This window comes from Pongo pygmaeus, chromosome 1 (assembly GCF_028885625.2).
Source record: "Pongo pygmaeus isolate AG05252 chromosome 1, NHGRI_mPonPyg2-v2.0_pri, whole genome shotgun sequence".
NCBI lineage: Eukaryota > Metazoa > Chordata > Mammalia > Primates > Hominidae > Pongo > Pongo pygmaeus.
Genome location: NC_072373.2, coordinates 197,318,804 through 197,341,738, shown reverse-complemented (window position 1 = coordinate 197,341,738; position 22,935 = coordinate 197,318,804). Strand labels below are relative to the sequence as shown.

Genomic DNA, 22,935 nt, shown 5'->3' with positions numbered 1-22,935 from the left:
ATATATATTTGGTGAACTGAACTGATTGCAGAGAGACAGAAATTTATTCACATAATGCTAACAGAATGTCACATACTTAAAACGTGATTGTTTTCTACCATTTTAAACTATCCTTATAGGCATTATATTCTCTCTCACACTCAAACTAAATAAAAATATTTTGAAAGAATACCCAAAGGGGAAACTATTACTGTAATGACCTCATGTATTTTCTCTGGAAGGTCTGTTTGTTGAATATTTAGTAGTTTTGTATAGTGCCGGTCAATAAGGCTTAATTGCCTCTGCTGCTGAATTGCTTGTCACATGGAGAGAATCAAACCTGCCCCCACTCCTTTATGGAAAAAATGAATGCCTGGAATGAGGTGGAATTTCCAGGAAAAACATACCAGTTCAATTTGTATTAATCCCTGTGGGATTACTGCACTGATGTCATTTTTAATATGCCTTACTCTTCCCCTCTGGTTGGCATGATCCATCATCTCTTTCCTCAGCTGGCTTTGCTGCTTTTCCTTGGAGAGCAGAATGTCTTTGTGAATGACTCTCTCAGGGAGCATGTGCAGGAGAAGCCAGAGCCTCACTCCATGGGAACGTAACAGACAGAGCTAAAGAATGGGCTAAGAAGAGCCACTGAATGGAACAGGTCACGCTGCTTCTCGAAGCTGAAAAGGCCAATCCTGTAAAAGAGTTGATGAGAGCACCTAATCGGGTTTGACCCCACAGCCTGTGTGTATGCAGAAAGGGCTGGGAAATGTAGCTTTGCACATGAGAAGGGTAGTGATATTCCAGGGCTGCTATCCAGACACACTTACTCACTCATCTGCTTGATTCAATTTTATTTGTACAAAGGGTTTGTTGAGGCAATGGGCAGACTAAGCCTTTAGGGATCAAGGGCTATGCAAATAAAACCTTAATGGAAGATTAAATCAGCTGATGTCCTCCTCAGTGCTATTTCCATTTGTAGGACTGGAACTGGCATTGGGGGAATGAATCATTTTTACTACATTTAAGCATTGATTTTAAAATATCTTCTTTACAAAAATAGTAGCCATTACAATTAAACAGGACTGGAAATACTCAGTAACAAACAACAAAAACCTTCCTTTATATAAAGAGAACAAACATCATATTATGGTCACAGTTAAATAGCAAGCATGATAAATCAAGGCACTAACTATGGGGGTCCTTGTTTTGTTTATCACCCAATGAAGAACCAAGTCTTTCTTCACCTGGAGACTTCTGTTTATTATGATTACTAGTCCAAAATAATTTCTAAATGTAAAATGAATTACATTTCGATAATTATATGTCTTATTTAGCCAGCCAGCTTCATTACTCAGTATATTCATTTCTTTAAAAAGGAAGTTCTCAAAAGAATTAAAATTATTATTCTGTGAATTATGGGAGAAATAATCTGAAAGCTAGTATGATATTCTCCTTGCACTGGTTTGTATTTCACTAAAATATACTTAAATCACTAATCAAGAAATCTCAATATAATCATTTGTTCTATCCCAGAAGAAATATTGCTGTTATTATATTGTTAACATATAGTCTTTAAATTGAGAGACAACTAGTGAATAAACCTAGAGATTCTAAACTACCTTAAGATACTGCTAGTTCCCCAAAAATGCACAGTAAAACATACTGGAACATCTCTGTTTTTTTTTTTTGTTGTTGTTGTTGTTATATTAAGGCAAAGTTTAACATAAAAAAATCTAGCAATGTAAATCAGCATATTAATAAAGAAAGTGATCATACGATCATCTTTTCTTTTTATTTTTTTATTTTTTTGAGACGGAGTCTTGCTCTGTCACCAGGCTGGAGTGCAGTGGCATGATCTCGGCTCACTGTGACTTCTGCCTCTTGGGTTCCAGCGATTCCCCTGCCTCAGCCTCCCGAGTAGCTGGGACTACAGGTGTACGCCACCACGCCCAGCTAATTTTTTGTATTTTAGGAGAGGTGGGGTTTCACCATGTTGGCCAGGATGGTCTCCATCTCCTGTCCTCATGATCCGCCTGCCTTGGCCTCCCAAAGTGCTGGGATTACAGGCATGAGCCATTCGTACCCAGCCTGATCATCTTTATAGACAAAGGAAAATCATTTGACAAAATTCAATACTCAACTATCATAACAATTCACAACAAACCAGGAATAGAAGAAAACTTCCTCAATTTCTTAAAGGACATCTAACAAAAACCTACAGCTAACATCGTATTTATTAAGGGAAAGATTGAATGCTTTCCCCCTAAGATTGAGAATGGCCATTCAATTGCCTATTCAATATCATACTGGAGGTACTAGGCAGTGCAATAAGGCAGGTAAAAAAAAGGTTTAAAGATTGGAAAGGAAGACGTAAAACGGTATTTGCAAACAACATAATTGTGTTTGTAAAAAATCCTAAGGAATCCACAAAAAATCTATTAGAACTAAAGTAAATTGATCGAGGTCACAAAATACATTAACACAGAGAGGTTAAGTAACTTGACCAGGGTTACAATTATAATTAGTAACTGGAAGAGCCAGAATTCTAGTTAGATTGGCCCTGGAGCCTTTCTCTTAACTATTAATTATATGATAACTTAAAAATCAAAGTGTTACTGTACACATACACACACACGTGCGCGTGCATGCATTCAAACACTAAACATCACTTTTCCTTTTCTATTCAATTACCACCAGCTTTACCCTAAACTTTGGTAAAGAGGAATAAATAAACAATACCTGAATCTTGAATCCTCATTCTGTATATAGAAAGCATGATCACTGATTGCCCTAATAAAACCAAAGTTATAGATTTAATCCTTGCACAGGCCAGCACATTTCACACTGAAAAAACCCCTCGCTAATACAGTGCCAGATATATGTACCCTATGTAGCCCCTACCCTAATAAGTGGCAAATCCTCAAGTTCGGTGCATCTTATCTCTAATACTAGAAAACAAAACTTGAAAGAGTATTGATGATGCATCAGGAGCATAAATCTTGTAATTGAAGGATAGCATAGTCATTGAAAAATTCAGAAACAGAATTAAAAGCTTGACACAGATTTCAAAAGTAAGGCACTAATGCCCAATTAGTCACAAGCCAAAGTAAAGGCTGGCAGCATTTTTGTCTTTATAGGAAACTCAGAGTTATCATCAGGGACCTTACATATGGACTTGTTTTGTTTGTTTGTTTTTGTTTGTTTGTTTTGAGATGGAGTCTCGCTCTTGTCACCCAGGCTGGAGTGCAGTGGCACAATCTCAGCTCACTGCAGCCTCTGCCTCCAGGGTTCAAGTGATTTTCCTGCCTCAGCCTCCCAAGTAGCTGGGATTATAGGCATGTGCCACCACACTTGGCTAATTTTTGTATTTTTGGTAGAAATGGGGTTTTACCACATTGGCCAGGCTGGTCTTGAACTCCTGACCTCAGATGATCCCCCCACCTCAGCCTCCCAAAGTGCTGGGATTACAGGTGTGAGCCACCGTGCCCAGCCTGGACTTTTAAGTAGTTATAACCAAGGTTGTCTGTACCACGACAACAGAAATAATTGGATAACTACTGTTGCTAAATTGACAAGCATTTATTAGGGCTACTATCTAACACTGAAGTCTTGAAATATAGCCAGTCCACTGACACTGGATACTGACATATAGGCAGAGAGAAATGACAACGGGAGCCTGAGGTGGCTTCCTCATGATGAATGAAATAAAGGAGACTGCAGGCAAAGTGGCTGGTACAGGAGATTATTCAGACCCGGCTAGTAAACAGTCACAGAAAAATCATTCAATGGCAACAATCTCAAAAGTGAAGCTCTTTATGAAGACTGTAAGTTTAAAAGACAGTTGCAAACATAGTCAGACTTTGCCAATAGTGACTACAACCTCAAACTAAAAGGCTTGTCTTTGAGCAGCAGGTGGTATGGTATTGGGGATGTATCAGTCTTTTTCAGTAAAACTGGCCTATATAGATAATAACAAAGTGTATCACTGCTTTATTGTTGTTTTGATCCACTGTATGTAAACCGTGAACTTCAAATTATTTTCCTAATGAAAAAAGCTGTAATTATCCATCAAACTCTGTCTTCGAATGCCTCCTGTGGCCCAGAGTACATGACTGCAAGACAGATGACCCAATGTTGTGTTTGTGGTCTACTGACAACTGAATTATGGTGCTACTGAGGGTAATACAGCATGGCATTGTGAGAAACAGCATGGTATAATGGAAAAACTTGAACTCATCATTTAGTATCTCTAGATCTCAGCTTATTCATTAAATCCCTTAAATGTATATCTAAAAACTGAGTTGGCAGGGCTGTTATGAAGATTAAAATGCCTGGCATATATAAGATACTAAATAAATAAGTGCCCATGCATCATGTTTACATATGTATTCTCTCTCTCTGTCACACACACACACACACACACACACACACACACACACACACACACGAAAGGTTAACAGTTGAGGTTGATTTATTGCCCCAAATAACCTGCCCCAGGATAGATTATTGTAATTAGCCTCACTTATTTTCAGTGTGGCCAGCAAGGACAGGGAGAAAAATCCTAATTCTGGGGTCAGACAGTCTGTAGTTAGTGGAGGCTTCTACAGTTTAAAAAGTTAGCATTTGTCAGATGTTCTCACTATTGTTTTGATCTTTATCTCAATGGTTCTGAAAGTTTTATTCCTTGTTTGAATATTGGGATGTTTATCAAAGTAAACATTTAAACACTGAAGCCCACTGACAAAGAATTTAAATAGACAGTAGGGCAGTTGAAGGGTTTATAGCCAAGATTCAGTAACTGGTTACAGCTCTGTACAACCATGGATCTGCAGTAAATCACACTCTGGTCTGCCTTAGCCTTATTTTGAAATTCCTTTTCAACCCTCTGCCATTCTAATAGCAATGAATTACTCTCTAATCGTATTCTAGATAGCAAGGTGGGGAAGATCTAAATCTCCTAAATCCTATTTTTAATTTATCATGTAGAATTTTGTTACTTTAAATGCAGATCTACTTTTTAACTATTCACAAGCCATATTTTAAATGACAGAATTTCTTTAAAGAAAGGAATCTACTAGTAGTCAACATGTAAGTTCTCTAAAAAATAAGTTTGAAACTTCTATTTAGAAGTTAAAGAAACAGGGACCAGATTTACTCTCCTGCCTTAAGCAACTAAAAAAATTGGACTAAATACAGAAAGAAATGGTTTTCAGACATTGGCTGACAGGCAGCACAGGCCTGTGATCGCTAAGAAAAGGGACACAAAGTGAGCCCTACGAGTGTACCAGTTTACTGCCTACAGACAGTTCCTGGATGCAGTACAGGGAGGGGGAATGGATCTCACTGAGTCGAGGTGACTGAGATTAGACCTCCAGGAGGGCAAAGTGACTAGAATTTGTGGGACAGAGAACTGGAGATAGAGAGAACACTCTAGAGTTCTACCGACAGGCCTCCTTAGAGTCTTTGACTAAGTACTGGTCTGCACATGCATGAGACGAAACTCCTCAAGACTACTGGAAGGGAGCAGGCAGAACCATTCCCAGAGTTCTTACAGGGCTGTAAATAGTTTGTGTTCACATCTATCTGAGCAGAAAGACCTTGTAATAGACAAGGAATTAGATACAACCCCCAGAAGAATACTGCCAAAGTAGTGAGGGCTAAATTGGTTCTAGACCAACGGCTGCTCTGGACCCACCATAATAAAGCTTAGAAGCAATGTTTGAAAGGATCAAAGTAATCCTAGGTAACATAACTGCATCCAAAATAAAAGTCAACACTAATTAAAGAAATATAATGAAATTTAATAATCAAGAATATAAAATTAACAATACCTAGTCCCCCATAAAAAATTACCAGGCATGCAAAGAAATGGGAAGATCAGACTTTTAGCCAGAAGAAAAAATAAATAAGTAAAAAGGTACTCAGAAATGACATGGATGAAAGAACTAGCAAACAAGTATATTAAAATACTTTTACTAAATAGGTTCCACATGTTCAAGAAGTGGAGGAAAACATGAACATGAGGACAAGAGAAAGGGAAAGTGTAAAAAAGACATAAATTAAACTTTTAGAGACTAAGAATACAACATCTGAAACCAAAAATAGACTGGATGAGATTAACAACAGATTGTAAACTTCAGAAGTAAAGATGAACTTGAAGACACAGAATTAGAAATTATCCAAAATGAGGCACAGAGACCCAGGAGACTGAATACAAATGAACAGAGCATCAGTGACCTGTGGGACAATATCAAGCAATCTAATATTCATGAAATTGGAGTTCCAGAAGGAAAAGAGATGTGGGGGGGAAGGGAACATAAAAAAAAATTTGAAGAAACCATAGCTAAAAGTTTTCCAAATTTGATGAAATCCCTAAATCCAAGCATAATATACAGAAAGTGACTCCAACGAACATCATAATAAAACTGCTGAAGTGATGAAAAGAAAACCTTAAAAGTAACCAGAGAAAAAAGACATTACAGCAACATAGATAAGAATTACAGCAGATTTCTGGCCAGGAGCAGTGGCTCATGCCTGTAATCCTAGCACTTTGGGAGGTTGAGGCGGGTGGATCATGAGGTCAGGAGACTGAGACTATCCTGGCTAACACGGTGAAACCCTGTCTCTACTAAAAATACAAAAAAAAAAAAAAAAAAAAAATTAGCCAGGCATGGTAGCAGGCACCTGTAGTCCCAGCTACTTGGGAGGCTGAGGCAGGAAAATGGCGTGAACCCAGGAGGCAGAGGTTGCAGTGAGCCAAGATCGCGCCACTGCACTCCAGCCTGGGCAACAGAGCGAGATTCTGTCTCAAAAAAAAAAAAAAAAAAAAAAAAGAATTACAGCAGATTTCTTCTCATAAACTGTGCAAACCAGTAGGCAATGGACAGACATCTTTAAAGTCCTGGAAGAAACTATTAACCTAGAATTCTTTACCTAGTAAAAATATCTCTCAAAGGTAAAATAGAACTTTTCAGACAGATAAACACTGAAATAATTAATTCCAGCATAACTGCACTATCAAAAATATTAAAGAAAGTTATTTAGTCTAAAGAAATTGATAACAGAAACACAAAGGAATAAAAAGGACATCTGAAACAGTAAATAGGTGAGTAAATACAAAGGTCATGTTTCCTCATTTTTAAATATCTTTAAAAGATAATTGACTACTTAAAGTAATAATAAAATATGTTAAATAAAATACAATAACTCAAAGGACCAGAAGGGAAAAATGGAAGTATATAGTTTTAATGTTTTTCTACTATATGTAAAGTGATATATATTATTTGGAGATAGACAGGGATAAGTTAAAGACATATGTTATAAACAGGAGGACAAATACTAAGAAAAGATAAAACGAAGACACATAAGCAATGATGCAGTAACAAGGACAATATGGGGTCAAGATTAAGAAACTCAAATAATCCAAAATGAGGCCAAAAAAAAAGAGAAAAAAAGGAACAAAGAACAGATAGGACAAATAGAAAACAAACAGCAAGAATGTCAATTCAAGGCCAGCTATCCCAATAATTATAATGAGTGTAAATTGTTTAAACATCCCAATTAAAAAGCAGAAATTTTCATATTGGATTAAAAACCAAAGATATGCTTTCTACAGAAACATACTTTAAAAATAAAGACATATATAGGCTAAAAGTAAAATGGTGGAAAAGATACACCATGCAAACAATAACCATAAGAAAGCTGCAATGATTATATCAATATCAGACAAAATAGACTGCAGAAGAAGGAATATTGCCAGAAAAAAGAAGGTAATCTTATAATGATAAAGGGGCAGTTCATCAAGAGAACATACAATCCTAAATGTGTATGTACCTAGTAACAGAGTTTCAAAACACATAAAGTAAGATCTGACAGCACTAAAAGGAGGAAAACACAAGTTTACCATTATAGTTGGAGACTTTAATACTCCTCTCTTAGTAATTGATGACACAAGTAGATGTAAAAATTAATACAGATATAAAAGACTTGAACAACACTACAAACCTAATTTAGATACATAGAACATTCCACCTAATGACAACAGAATATACATTCTGGGCCATAAAATAAGTCTCAATAAATTTAAGATAACTGAAATCATATAAAGCATATTCTCTAAGCAGAACAGAATTATACTTGAAAGCAATAACATTAGGAAATCCCTAATTTGAATCATTAGGAAAATCCCTAATATTTGAAAACCAAACAATGCACTTCAAAATAACTCATGGGTCAAAGAAGAAATCCTAAGGAAAATTAGAAAATATTTTAAACCTAGTGAAAACAAAAACATTACATATCAAAATCTGTAGGATATAGCTAAAGTAGTACTTAAAGGAAATTTTATAGCATTAAAACACTAGTGTTAGAAAAGAAGAAAGATCTCAAATCATTAACCTCAGCTTCTATTTTGTTAGAGAAAGAAGAGTAAATAAAATGCAAAGCAAACAAAAGGAAGGAAATAATAAAGAGTGGAAAACAATGAAATAGAACACAGAAAAACTAGAGAGAAAATCGATGAAATGAAAAGCTGGCTCTTTGAAAAGATCAATACAATTGATAAACCTCTAGCCAGATTGATCAGAAAAAGGAGCAAGAGAGAGAGAGAGAGAAAGAGGACACAAATCACCAGTGACAGGAATGAAAGAAATCTTGTAGACATCAAAAGGATAATGAAACAATATTATGAACCACTTTATATCAATAACTTAAACAACTTAGGTGAAATGGACAAATTCTTCGAAAGACACAAACTGTCAGAGCTCACTCAAGAAGAAATAGATAACCTGAATAGCCCTATAGCTATTAAAATACCTGAATTCTTGGTTTAAAATCTATTCACAAAGATAACTCCAGGCACAGATGGCTTTATTGGTGAATTCTACTAAATATTCAAAAAAAGAAACAATGCCAATACTATATAAACTCTTCTGGAAAACAGAAAAAGAAACTCCTACCTACTCATTTCATGAGGCCAGAATTACCCCGATACCAAAACTACACAAGGATACTTAGAAGAGAAAAAATATTAAAGATAAAGTCTACCTAATGGAAAAGGTTAAAAACAGTGAACACAGCAAAAAACATGGAGAAGAGGCTAGAAGATTGAAAAGACTTTAGACACTGTCACTTTGTCCTTTGTGGAATGCTTGCCCAGTGTAAAGCCCTGTATAGCATAGTGTTTAATAGCATGGCCTTTTGAAATCAAACTGTCTGCCTTGGTTCAGGTCCTGGCCCCACTATTTACTAACTGCATCACTTTGGCCAAGTTACCTAACTTCTCTGTGCACTTCCCATTTAAAACAGAACCCCCATTATGGGAGTTGCTATGAAGAATAAATGAGTAAATACATTTCAAATGCTTACACCAGTGCCTGGCACATAGTAAAGACTACATAAACGTTTGCTGAAATTATTATTATACATGTTATATTAGTTGGTTGTTGTCTTTATTAAGTCATAATATTTTCTCTCAAAATGAGCTAAGCAGTATGATAAGTGACTACCCTCGTTGTTTAGTCCCCTGTTGCTGCCATAAAAATGATGACAAACTTAGTGGCTTAAAACAACAGAAACTTATTCTCTCACAGTTCTGGAGGCCTGAAGTTCAATATTAGCTTCACTGGGTAGAAATCAAGGGGTCAGCAGGCTGTGCTCTCCCTCTGGAGGTTCTAGGGAAGAATCTATCCAATCTTTGCCTCTGTGTTTACATTGTCTCCATGTTGTCTGTGTCTCCCTCTGCCTCTCTAAGGACACTTCTGATTGTATTTAGGGCCCACCCAGATATAACCTCCATGTCCATTGTCTCCACCTTGTCTATGTCTCCTTCTGCCTCACTCTTTTATTTTTTTTGAGATGGAGTCTCGCTCTGTTGCCCAGGCTGGAGTGCAGTGGCGCGATCTCAGCTCACTGCAAGCTCCACCTCCCAGGTTCATGCCATTCTCCTGCCTCAGCCTCCCGAGTAGCTGGGACTATAGGCGCCCACTACCACACCCGGCTAATTTTTTGTATTTTTAGTAGAGACGGGGTTTCACCATGTTAGCCAGGATGGTCTCGATCTCCTGACCTTGTGATCCACCCGCCTCGGCCTCCTAAAGTGCTGGGATTACAGGCGTGAGCCACCATGCCTGGCCACCTCTCTCTTATAAGGACACTTGTGATTGTATTTAGCGCCCACCCAGATATAATCCCCCCATGTCAAGATCTTTAATCACATCTGCAAATATTCCTTTTCCTTATAAGGTAATATTTACAAGTTCTGGGGATAAGGAGCTAATATATTTGGGTGGTCATTATTCAGCCTACTACTTATCACTAGGGAAGGCTGATGTGGTGTGGAAATTATTACATAAACAACATTTATTTTTAAAGGATATTTAGCTCTCTCTACAACAAACCTGTTATGCAACCATGTTTCAAGGCACAATCCATTCACCTAGAGATAGGTCCCAAAACTGTAAGCATAGTATCTACAATGAACTATAACACCACAATAGTGCTAACATACAAACTCAAATCTATACAATTATGACACTGATCACAAACTTTGCGGGGGGGGGAAACACGCCTGGACCTTCTTATGATTCAAATAAAACAGCTTACTAAGATCACTAGTAAGAATCAAGAAGATAAAGAGAAACTAGATTTGGTGATGGCAGTTATAACTAAAGGAAGATTGAAAAAAATCAGCTCACTCTTAATGACCACAGGTACTGGAACTCAAAGCCTACATGTTCACCCTACATTACACAGCAATGAAGAACTTCAGTTCTAGAGTCAGTCCTCAGTTCAAAATCTGGCTAATGTATTCATGATTTGAACTTGGACAAGTTATTTCACCTCTTTTTTTTTTTCTTTCCTTTTTGTCACCCAGGCTGGAGTGTGGTGGCATGATCATAGTTCACTGCAACCTTGACCTCATGGGCTCAAGCGATCCTCCCACCTCAGCCTCCTGAGTAGCTGAGACCACAGGTGCATACTACCACACCTGGCTTATTTTTAAATTTTTTTGTAGAGACAAGGTCTTGCCATGTTGCCCAGATTAGTCTCGAACTCTTGAGCTCAAGTGATCCTCCTGCCTCAGTCTCCCAATGTGCTGTGATTACAGGTGTAAGCCACCGTGGCCAGACTATTTTCACCTCTTTGAGCCTGTTTCTTCATCTGTAAGATGGAAATGACATGAGTACTTACCTCAGAGTAGCTGTGAGGATTAAATAAGAATTCACGTAATGCTCTAGCATGACAATTATCATATATGAGCACTCAATAAGTTGTAATTCCAATTATTATTATGTAATAAACACTACCGTTTCTAATACAACTCCATCTCTTCTATTTCAGGAGAAATATTGTCTTATCTTCAGTTTCTTTATTGTCAGGAACTATTCCTCTGGGGACTGTGATCTCATGGGGGAAAGGCACCCACATGAGAAAAGCAAAGAAAATAATGTAGTCTACAATTCTGGTATGCATATCCTTGGGGAAACAGGAAAAGACGAATAAAGACGGGACTTCGTAAGCTAGTAAAGGACAGGAAGTAGGGCAAAGTGTGTGACTAAGAGCGCTGACACACAGTACTTGAGGTTGGGGGAAATAAGAAAAAAATAAGGATTTAAATAGCAGAAGTCTAAGTAAAGGGATGTAACAGATGCATTCTCTACAGGAACTTATTAAATGATTAGAACTTTGCACTCTGGAAATATGAAGGCTGAAAGGAAGGAGTTATGCGTGATGTCATGAGGAGTACAGACAAGATAAACCCAAATGAGCTCATTTCAACATACCAGAACCCCAGTCCCGGGACTGAGATGAAGTAGAGGATAGACAAGAGAAGCTGAAAACTCAAGGAAGTTTGTGTTTAGGACAAATAAAACACTGCAAGCAACTCCAAGACATGGGTGGTGTGTTGTTTCTCAGTATTTCCAGCAGCGAGTCTAGTATCTCACATGCCATTAACAAACTGGGGTTGAATGAACAAACATATATATTCAAGAGTAAACATACTGGCAGTAGACAAGAAGGCTCATTAAAGGTTCTTCGCTAACTGCATGATTCTGTCTCTGGTCTCACTCCTGTCCAAACCACCCTTCACATTGCTGATGTGTTCTTTCTAAAAGGCAGATCTGATCACGTTACTCCTAAGGGCTTTAACAGCTCCCTATGGCCTCCACCATAAAGTCCAAATTCCTTAGCCTGGTAAACCAAGCCTTTTGTGATTTGATGCCAGCCTACTTTTCAGCCTTGTTTCTGCAATGACCCTCCTCAAATGTTCTGCTGTGGTCTTGAAAGGTTGTTTGGAGGTTCCCCATATGTGCTCTCTCAAGCAAATACAACCTCACCTTTGCAGACATTGCTTCTGTCTGGCTGAGAAGCTCCTTCTTACTCGGTCACTTTTGCCAGAAAACTTTTCCTAACATTTCTAAGCAGGGACTATACTTCTATTATGGTACTAAGTACAATACCATAATTAATGTTTCCATGTCTTTCTTTCTTTAGAAACCTCTGTAGTACCAGGCCTGGGTTCTCCTCATCTTTGCATCCCCAGCTGCTAGAGTGAGGTATAGAAGCTTATTAAATGTTTGTTGAATAAATAAATAAGATTGTAGAGGCCAAAAATAGAAATAAAGCTTAAATACTCAGGTAAACAAAGACAGAAGGATACTAAAAGACAGTTAGGGATGGGCAAGCCCATCCCTGTAATCAGAAGATTTTGTCATGGCTTGCAGCTACAATACACCCTTCCAACTGAGCTCTGTTATCATGATCAGAAACCAAATTTGGGGCCAGTTATACAATGGGCTTGACCTAGTATCACATTCCCTACTTATATTATTCCAAACCATTTCTAATACTCTGCCTTTGAGAAGGCAATTTCATTTTCATGTGCTTTAGTGTCACTATCTTATGTGAAGTAACCTCTATTTCAAAATGCCCTAAAAGCCAAGTTCTGCCCTCTTATTCTAATTCTCATTTTCTCTCTCTCTTACTAAGTGGAATGGAAAACTTCCTTGCTAACTTAAGAATGAGAATAGTCTGAGCCTAAATTTACTGTATACTTTAGGCAAGTTATTATACCTTTATACATCTCAACTTTCTCTTCCTTCAAATATCAACTCTATCTAGTAGGCCCCAGGAAATAATGAAAGGTAAAACCTACACAATTCTTATCATGTACCTCACATTATTAACCTGTTTAATTCTATAATTCTTCGAGGTAGGGACTGTGATTCTCCCCCACTATACCCAAGAAGATTGGAGCAGAGAGAGTACAGATGGAAGGAGGCTGGGAAGTTCACAGCTCATGAGTGGCAGAGGCAAGGCTAGAACCCCAGCATTATGGCTCTAGTGTCCCTGCAGTGAACCCTTACCTCCAACTGTCTCTCTGCAGGCCAGTGGAAGATACTGTGCTTGGAACATAACTCTAGCACATTAAAGTATTAAAGGGCTTAAAAATTATATATTTTTTCAAACAAATACAAGCCTTATTTGTAACTGAAAACAAAATAAAAGTGGGAAGAGAAGGAATGGAGACACTGAATGGTAGGCTTCAGATATGGGACAGTGTTCCATATTTCAATCCAAATGCATTTTACAGCCAAGATTTTAAGACCTGAAACCATCCGTCCCGTACAGCTAAAATAAGAAGGATCTCATGATTTTAGCCATCAAGGAGACGGATGTGTCCTTCACTGGTACTCTATCTAAAATTAAGATGACACTGTCACTACATGAACATTTACTTTGGGGTATGGGGGTATGGCTTTATGGACCAATGAATTAGTTTTTTCTCAGGAGCAGCAACCAAAGAATGGAAATAACAGAAGATACACTCCTGTTAAGCTTTTTGTACAGAAGCAGAATTTTATTTCTAGAAACAGCATTAAATATTTAATTAAGTTCACATTACCCTATACTAAAAAAATTAATTTGGGGCAAAACTTGGAAGAACTAGGTGTAAGGCAGTACTTTCAAATTATCAACTGCTTATAATTATATTTCCTTCTGGACAATGGAAATACATATTTTTTATTTAGAAAGTGCTGAATAAGGCCAGGCACATGACTGACGCCTGTAATCCCAGCACTATGGGAGGCCGAGGAGGGCGGATCACGAGATCAGGAGTTCAACACCAGCCTGGACAACGTGGTGAAACCACATCTATACCAAAAATACAAAAATTAGCCAGGCATGGTGGCGCACACCTGCAGTTCCAGCTACTCGGGAGGCTGAGACAGGAGAATCACTTGAACCCAGGAGGTGGAGGTCGCAGTGAGCTGAGATTGCACCATTGCACACTCCAGCCAGGTCGACAGAACAAGACTCCGTCTCAAAAAAAAAAAAAAAAAAAAAAAAAAAAACAAAACAAAAAAGCAAAACAAAAAAAAAAGTGCTGAATATTTGTTGAGTAAATTAATACTATTATAGAGATTGATTCATTAATACTATTTTAGAGATAGATTCATTTCCAGATGGTTCCTTAGAAGGAACGGGTGCCTTATAATAGTCATCATTTGTTCTGGAGAACTTACTCCTCAAGTCTCTTGAAAAGTCTAAAGCCACCTTTATCTGTACCCATGGTTTTTACATCTTTTCTTCCCCCATCAGAAAGAGAACAGAGAAAGATCAGGTTACATTGCTTCTGTGGGCCTGTATAAATTCCTGCGAGGTTCTCTCTTCTGTCAGGAAAAGTTTCCCTGGCAACCATATTTACACACTCACTCAATTCCCTCCCCTCCTTTGATTCACTGGTGGGTATAAAAATTAATTTGCATTGATTTGCTGAAGCTTACAAGTTAATCATTCTAATAGACTCACAAAATTTTAGACGCTGGTCTCTGCCCAAAACTTGTTTCTTAAAGGGCCTGTTTCTTTAGAAATTTGAAAATAATTATCTTCAGTTTAAATATTTTTAAATACATTTAATCTGTATTCTGAATGTTTATGGCTTCAGGTAGAGAAAATAATATTTTTCTAAGGGTATCTGGCCTATATTATTAGTTAGGATGATCAAGAAACAAAGAGATACTTTAGTTCTGAGTAAGCAAGGGGTCAGATTCTTATCCAGCCATAATAAGGCCCTGGAAGATAAAAGTCAAGGACCAAAACAAAAAGTCTGGGTCACATGAAATGATGAATCAGGCCTAAGATTCTGGGTGATCAGAGGTCAGAATCTGGATAACAGGAATGGGACATGAGTTATCAAGAACTGAGTTTCATTAATTCATTCACTAAGTATTTGCTGTGCATCTACTAGGGCATGGTGTCGGGAAAAGAGCAGTGAATAAGCCAGACACAGATGTACCCTCATAAAATTTAACAGTCAAATATATGAATAGTGAATAAATGTTGACTTTATTATTGAACCAAGTATCTTTGGACTAGGGGTGCTCACTGTATAATTTCCTATAAGGGCCAGAATTGGTTTCAGACTAGGAATGGCACAGAGACCTACAGATAAAGATAAGTTCAAGAAGTCTTCACTGGAGTAGATAAGTTGGCAAGTCAAGCAGTCTTGGACATATACAACAGTTTCTTTACATTTAACCTTCAACAACAATGATATATGAGCCTATCACAGGAAACAAGGCTAGATACTTTGCAATATACCTACGTTTTATAAAGAATAAAGTGAAAGCTGATAAAGGTATGAGTTATTCTTAAGCTCTTTTAACAACCATTTACTGAGCATCTGTGATGTTCAAGAAATAGTTTTAGGAACTGAAGTTAAGGGTATGAAAAAGACATGGTCCCTAGCAATTATAACAATGTGGTAAATGCTATAACGAGATGCTAAAGTACGAAGAAATATCAAAGAGGAAGATTACTAATTCTTAAAAAGCAAGCTGGGAAATGCCTTCTGAGAGGCAATGCTTGAATTGAGTCTTAAAAGATAAGTAGAAAATTTTGTTTTAAGCTGGTAAATGTTGGGGTAATTTGTTATACAGCAATGGATAACTACTACAGTGCCTTATGGAGACCATGCCACAGCATAACTAGGAGACTATGGAGAAGACCCAGCCCAGCCATGTAAACTACGTTTCATGATGTATACTGCAGGTTATATTGGACATCTCTTCATATTTTTCGTCTCACGTTTTCTTAGGCTTACCTGGTACATTTTGGGCATAGAAAATGAGAACAAACACTCTGAACGGGGATGAGACAGGTAATGGGAGGAGGCAACACAATCTCAGTCTTGTCTGATTTCCCCCACAAAGGAATCCAGGTTAGTTGGCGTAGGACGTGGTCAAGTGGTAAGTGTCAAGTGATGTCAGGACTTGGTCAAATCATTACTCAGAGAGACCAGAAGTGAGAGGAGAAAGAGGATGAGTAAAAATTGTTTCTGAGAGAACCATAACCATAAAACCCAGAAAAACCTAATTGGTTGTCAGTTCGCTAATCACTTTTCTATTTCTTTTCTAAAGCCAAAAATGAGAGAAAATAGAAGTTTCTGTTTTTCATGATTCATGTGGGTAGATGAAGGAACAGAGTAGGCAACAAAGGCAGGACAGAACAGAAGCATTCCAGACAATGGTGGCAACCAGTGGGGTTCAAAGCTGCTGGGGGGGTCCATGGTTTGAGGGTCAAAGGGTGGCATCAACCTGGTTAAAAAGGCACCAGATGAGGGCAGACAAGTCGTAGTGTACCTGTTCCACTCCAATTTCTGTTTCAGTAGGTTGAAAAATGGTCTCCATATCTTCCCATGAACAAATGGGTATACCTGGCTACAAAAGGAATAGAAATGAACTTGTGTTGTATTTAAACTGGGAGTAACAATAGCATCAGGACTATAACTCTCTTCAGTAATACCCTCAAAACATGGTGGATGAGTTTCCAGAAGTCTGTCAAGTAAGCAATTCCTTGCCTCTTTATTCTCTATTCTCTTCATATTGACTGGGCATTTCCTTTTGCCCTTCACACCAGCAAACTCACAGAGTCCAAAATGAGGGGACCATAGGAAAATGTGATTGTGCAGCACGACACAGCAAGGACTTAGGCCACCTACCCAAACCAAAGGCCACAGCACAAAATGCTTTCCTACCTTCAGGAGGTAGTACAGATACCTTCAGGCAGAACTGGGTACATAATTTGTGGGGCCTGGTGCAAAATGAAAATGTAGAACCCCCTTGCTAAAAATCATTAAGAATTTCAAGACAGCAACAAGAGAGTATTAAACCAAGCATGGGGCCCCTCTAAACACAGGGCCCTGGGAGACTGCACAGGTTGCATACCCACAAAGCTGGTCCTGACTTCAGAGACTATATAGCATGATCCTTCAGGAAAGCTTTAGAGTCTGAGCTGGATCCAAATCCCATCTGTGCCACTCATTAGCTATGTGACCTCTGGCAATTTACTCAGTCTTTCCATGCTGCCAAGAGGTTGTGTGGTTATAATCTGGTGCTGGGAAGATTAAATGGGATAATGAACAGAATGTATACAAAGAGCTTAGCACAATGCCTAGCACATAGTGAGCACTCAATAAACGATAGCTACACTATCACTGTTCAGTGAAACATACAGGTAGTTATCAAAGCAGTAAGTTTAAGAAATGAACTGCTGACTTGCTATTAAGGATATGAAAGAAAAAGAATAATATTTTAGGTCAACTAAAATAATGAAGCAGACAGGGAAAATTAATCTTCCGCTTGACTGTGCTGCCTTCGCTAATCACTTTTCTATTTCTTTTCTTCCTTTCATTGCCAAACATACAAAAGGTGATCCGCATGCTGTCTCCACTTCTTATCTGCATCTCATGCCACAGTTCTCTCTCATGTGGCTTTTAATATCCCCATGGCCACCCCCGCCTCTCTACTGAAGCTATCATTTTCAAAAAGTTACTAATGACCTTCTGTTTACTAAATATAATGAATGTTTCCCACTCTTTCTGTACAATTTCATACTGCTGACCAATTTCTGCAGCTCAAAACTTTTTCTTCTCTTGACTTCTGTGATACTACACTCTCATGGTTAATAGCATGTCTAACTGGCCTTGGCATCTGTCAGGTACACAACAAATGGTGGTGAATAGAATGCATTTGTTGGATGAATACATTAGATGGTTCTCTTGCTTCTTTTCTTATTTTCTACCATACGGACTCCATGTCTTCTCCCTCCCTCCCTAAATGTGGGATATATCTTCAAGCTTCAGTCCTTCGTCCTCTATTCTATTTCTATGCTGTTACCAGCGGTGAACTCAGCTAATCATATGGCTTCAATTATCACCACTTTTTTTCTTTTCTCAACTCCTATAATACCACGCATTAAGCATCTCAAAAAGGTACTAAATGACTGCTATACATTTGTGATTTCATTTAGTCCTCACAACTATATTGGGTAGGTGGCATTATTACAGATGAAGAAACTGAAGTCAAAGTCATGTAGCAAGTACCTGGTAGAACTGGGATCCAAATCTTTGTTTAGCTGAGAATAACCCCCATACTACACCACCACTCTCATTTTCCTGTCTCCTCCACATCACAAATACAGGATAGTGTTTGCACACAAGCAGGTGTTCAGTAAATACACTGATTGAGAAGATTGCTTAAATACCGCCCATGATTTTCCAGCACTTATAGTATCATCAATCTTAGCAGACCGTATTAAGCATGTCACCCCAGTGACACCTTCTTTACACGACTTGATCTGTAATATAATTCAAAACAGGAAATTTGCCAAAAACTCGCCATAATCCATTCTAAAAATAAATTTGGTATAAGCAAAGCAAAAAGGCCTTTATCTGATTCAAATATTAGGAGAGTTTTGGGGATGAGGTCCACTTTGCTACTCTGGGCCCAACCTTGCTCAGCTTCTAAATGATCAGAAAGTAAAAATAGGCTGGCTAGTTGATGGCTAATGAGGTTAAATGGACTATTTATAGTTCTAGAGATAGATGCTAAGACAGCAGAATGGGATTTTCTCTGCTCTGTTAGCTAAGACCTCATTAAAAAAAGCCCAATGCATGTGAGACATGGGTGGAAACTGGGACGAAGAGAAGAGGATAATAGTAAGGAGGGAGGGTGAACAGAAAGGAGGAGGCATTGGAAAGCCTATGGAGGGCCTGGCCCGGTCTGGCAGATCCACTGCTGTTGTGCACAGCTGGCACCATGCAACAGTGGGCTCAGCTGCACTTGCACGATTCATGGTCTCAGTCCTGGACTACTTGCCCTGACCCATCTCACAATCCAAACCTCTCTTAACCCAGATCCTTCCAGTTTCTGATCTTACTACTTATTTCCCCAGGTCTCACAAATTTGACATTCAGCATTGCTTCCCTAGTTATGGCCATATATTCTCTTTTTGTGTGATTTAGATTTGCCCTTCTCAGATGCTGCCTCTAGTGCCAAACATTATGCCCAGTTTTCAGGCCCTCTCCCTTGGAGCAATTGAAAACTACTGCTATTCCACCTCCACGTGATGGACCCTTACTTAGAAAGATATGGGTGACAAAGACCAGGAATGAGGCTCAGAAAAACTGATGAGGGGAAAATATGGGGAAGAAAACAATAAGAAAAATATCACTGGACAACTGTGCTGGGAATGAGAAATTCTAGGCTACTTTTAGAAAGTTACATTACAGAGGAAGGAAAAAAAGCCATAGTTCCAATAGAAAGCCATTCCCTAGAGATAACATATTCTTTATGTGGCTGCATTCGCTGTTCCCCCGCTTTGGCTGCCTTTTCAGTCCTTTCCAATTTTCTCTGCAAGGCAAACTCCTATTCATCCTTCAACACCTTGCTTAAATGTGTTCTCTGGAAAGCCTTCCCTGGTCCTCTCAGACAGCTAATTGTTCCCTCCTCTGTGCTTCCACAGCCCTTTGCATTCACGTCTATTATGCTGTTAATCACTTTTACTAGCAATTTCGTATGTTTCTCCCACCACTTCTTTCAGGACAGGGACTAATTATCTTATTCATCTTTGCATCCCCAAGACATAGCAGAGTGCCTGGCATATGCCAAGTATTTGTTGTTGGGTGATAAAAGACATCAACAGCAACGTGGAAGTGCAATTTGCACTTCACTTGCAAAATCAAATTGGTTTCTGGTACTTTTCAATTGTAACCGCGTTTTCTCTTGATTTAGAAGGAACGACTTTAGACTCATAAAAGAAACTCTATTGATATCACGGGCGCATTAGCCGATTTTTCATCCCCACTGGTGACAGAAATATTTTTTTCCCCCACACTTCCAAGAAACTCCCAGGGCAAGCTTAGTATCAGTAGCGCATCTCTCCTCCTACCGTTTCTATTGTAGCGAAAGCTAAATTACACTGTGCGCCTAAAGCTGCCACCAGTCTTAGTGAATTGGGGGAGGGGGATAATTACAAGAAGACACTTCTATAGCAGACCTAGGAGGGGGGAGGGGGGGAGATGAATTTAAACCTCGCCTTATAAGAAATTTGTTAGACACTCACGTAGAACAGCCGCTTCCTCTGTGCATGACAGACCCGATCCAGGTGTCCAGCAGCGACCTTTTCCCTTGGGTCTCAGGTCATCACCCAGCACAGAAAACAAGGGACCAGCGCCTTTCTAGGGCATCCCTCCTTCTCCAACCTTGGGGCCCGCTTTTCTTTTAGGGGGCTGTTCTCTCCTCCCAGTTCCAGCAACCCCCGGTTCCCTCTGCTGGGGCCCCCCACGCCACGCTTGACTCTGGACCGAAAGTGCCGGCGGCTGGGCTGTCACGCCGCGGCTGGGGAGCGGGCGCCCTGGTCAGGCCCGACGCCCGGGTCTCACCGCATCTGCGGGACGAGCGGAGCAGGCGCAGGCCGCGCAAGGCCACGGGCTGCCGCGGCGCGGGCCTCTCCGCGGGAGGGGGCTCGGTCCCCGGAGAAAGCGAGTCAGTGACGGGACCTCGGCCCGTTCCCGTTCCGGTTCCCGGCAGCCCCCCGGCAAGCCTCGGCCCCAGAGCTCCCCGCAGCCCTCCTCGCGGCGGGTTCCGGCCCGGAGGCGCCGCGCTCTGCCGGTCGCCGGCCGGGACTGCGGGCTCCCAGCGCGCGCCCCACGCCGCGGACCAGGGGTCAGGCCGCCTGCCGCCCGCCTGTCCGTGCCCATGGCAATGCCCCGCCCCGCGCGGCCCGTCCCGGCCGAGCGCTCCGGCCCGACCGTGACAGCTGGGTGCCCAAAGGGTTAAGCCGGCAGCTCGGCGGCCGGTGTCCCTCGCGCGCTGCCCGTCAGCCGCGAGCTGGCCCCAGCGCGCACGCGCCCGCCCGTTACCTGCGGTCGCCTCCGCGCTCCTCCTCCACCTGGCCGCTCTCTCCCGGGGGCCGCCCCTCAGCCCGCCCCCTCAGCTCGGCGCCGCGCACCCTGCTGGCTACTCGGACGCTGCCCGCGGAGGAGGGGCGTGGGCTATATTACCATATATTAGCATAACAGCGCGCGTCACGTGGCCGCTCCAGCCAATGGTCACCCTGGAAGGGCGGGGATTGGGCGGAACACGCCTTAGTGCTGCTCCCAGCCTGAACCGGTGGCCATGGCAACGGGCGGGCTGGTGGGCGGGGGAGTGGGGAGGCGCCGGAGCCCGGTGCCCCCGGGAGCATCTCCTCTACCTGAGCTCCACATGGCGACCACGCGCAGTTTTCCCACCTCGCGGATGGAGAGATTTGTCTCAGCCAGAGAGATCCAGATTCAGCCAACATTTATTGAGCACTTACCACGTGCCTTAACACTTTGCTGCAGAAAGTGATGTCTGTCCTATTAACTCCACTAGATAGCAGGGAAAGTGGAGGCTCAGAGAGGTTAGATCATTCACTCAAAATCATACAACAACATTAAATGGCAAAAGTGGAGATCTAAGATCATTTTTGACTTCAGACCCGGGACAATCGCGAGTTTTTTTTAATCCAGCAGGGGTCTCCTAGCACCTCCTCAAAATTCCAGGTGTGCTGAGCAATTGAGAAAATCCTTGTACATAATTTGTACAGCGTTTTACTGTTTCCTTACAGTGATCTTTGAGATTAGTAGGCAGAACAGTTATGCCCGTGTTACAAAGGAGAGAAAATGAGGCTCAGAGAGGCCATGTGACATAATTTAGGTCAAACAGCTATTAAGAGCTAATGCTGAGTTACAGTGATTTATACTGAAGCTCATTACTTTAGAAACTTTTAAATTCAGTCTTCTCAACATGGTGGAATTACTGTGACCATTCTATGGATTAAGAAACCGAGACTTTGGGAAGTTAAGCAAATTGCCCAATGTTATACAACTAGTAAGTAGCAGATTTAGGGTTCAAATCCAGGTTTATCTGGCCCCCAAAGCTAGTCTCATTGTATCAGATTTATTTAATTTAGGATTGGACTTAGAATCCCTTCTCTAATAGAATTTTGTCTCCTCTCAAGATATGATGGTGTTATGTCTTAATCCCACAGCAAATCTACCTTGTGACAAGTGACATATGTTAAGGTCGCAGAGGCTATATATTAAAAGAGAATAGAGTCACCAGGTAGGTAGGGGCACTGTAGAATTCTCTGTCTTTCCTTTGTTTTTGTTTTTTTTTTTGAGTCCGATCTCGCTCTTGTCACCCAGACTGGAGTGCAATGGTGCGATCTTGGCTCACTGCAACCTCTGCCTGCTGGATTCAAGCTATTCTCCTGACTCAGCTTCCTGAGTAGCTGGGATTACAGGCATCTGCCACCACACCCGGCTAGTTTTTGTACTTTTAGTAGAGACAGGGTTTCGCCATGTTGGCCAGGCTGGTCTCGAACTGCTGACCTCAGGTGATCCGCCCGCCTTGGCCTCCCAAAGTGCTGGGATTACAGGCATAAGCCACCGCGTCCGGCCTGTCTTTCCATTTTTACCTTAGGGATTTGATAGTTTAGCTAAAGGCATAGTAGTTTAAAAACACAAACATCTGTGTACAGACTTGTTTAGCTCAGTGATTCTCTAATTTTATTTATTTATTTATTTATTTATTTATTTATTTATTTATTAGAGACAGAATTATGCTGTATCATCCAGGCTGG

The 22,935-nt window shown here is 40.3% G+C and overlaps 1 protein-coding gene across 3 annotated transcripts in view; it reads right to left on the bottom strand.

Annotated features, from left to right (window-relative positions):
- Positions 1-21,285, bottom strand: part of PHC2 (polyhomeotic homolog 2) — a 106,606-nt gene extending 85,321 nt beyond the window's left edge. The window contains exon 1 of one of the 3 annotated variants that reach the window (XM_054463749.2): positions 21,191-21,285. The gene's annotated coding sequence lies outside the window, so the exon portion shown is untranslated. Of the gene's footprint in view, positions 1-20,391; positions 20,526-21,190 lie in introns of those variants that run through there. The other 2 variants (XM_054463765.2, XM_054463757.2) reach the window with 2 other exon arrangements.
- Between the last annotated feature and the right edge of the window lie 1,650 nt (positions 21,286-22,935).